Here is a 663-nt window from a genome sequence, read left to right as displayed (position 1 = left end):
AGGAAGTTATCTCTCTTCCTTCTTACTCATAAATTGTGGCCTCAGCTCCCTGGCTGGCCGGGACTGTCATCTTCTGATTCTCCTTTACCTGGAGCAAGTTTATTTCCTGGCTGGATCTTTGCATCTTTGAGTGAGTCTCCTCTGACACCCCTCCTAGCCCAGCCCCCCACCCCCGAGGTACCGCAGGCAAATTGAAAGAATGAACTTCCCCTCAGCTTTCAGATGGGACTAGTAAGGGGTTGATATGTGGGTTGATGTTTGTACAGTTTTTCTCCAGAACAAGGGTAAACACACGTTTTTATACAGGGTCAGATAGTAAATATTTTCAGCATTGCGGGACAGAAGATCTCTGTTGAAACTACTCAATGGTGACGAAAGCAGCCACAGAATGGGTGTGGCTGGGTTCTAATCTAACTTTATTTACAGACATTGAGATGTGAATTTCGTATCATCTTCATATGTCATGAGAGATTCTTCTTCTTTTTATCTTTAAATTATTTTATTTTTATTTTTTGTAGAGATGGAGTCTTGCTATGTTGCCCTGGGTGGTCTCAAACTCCTGGACTCAAACAGTCCTCTTGCCTCAGCCTTCCAAAGTACTGAGATTACAGGTGTGAGCCACAATGCCCAGTTCCTTGATTGTTTTGGGGTTTTTTTTTTTTT

The sequence above is a fragment of the Mandrillus leucophaeus genome, unplaced genomic scaffold, assembly GCF_000951045.1.
Source record: "Mandrillus leucophaeus isolate KB7577 unplaced genomic scaffold, Mleu.le_1.0 Scaffold585, whole genome shotgun sequence".
NCBI classification, from domain to species: domain Eukaryota; kingdom Metazoa; phylum Chordata; class Mammalia; order Primates; family Cercopithecidae; genus Mandrillus; species Mandrillus leucophaeus.
The sequence above is the reverse complement of the archived record's forward strand: the minus strand, read 5'-3'. Positions refer to the sequence as shown.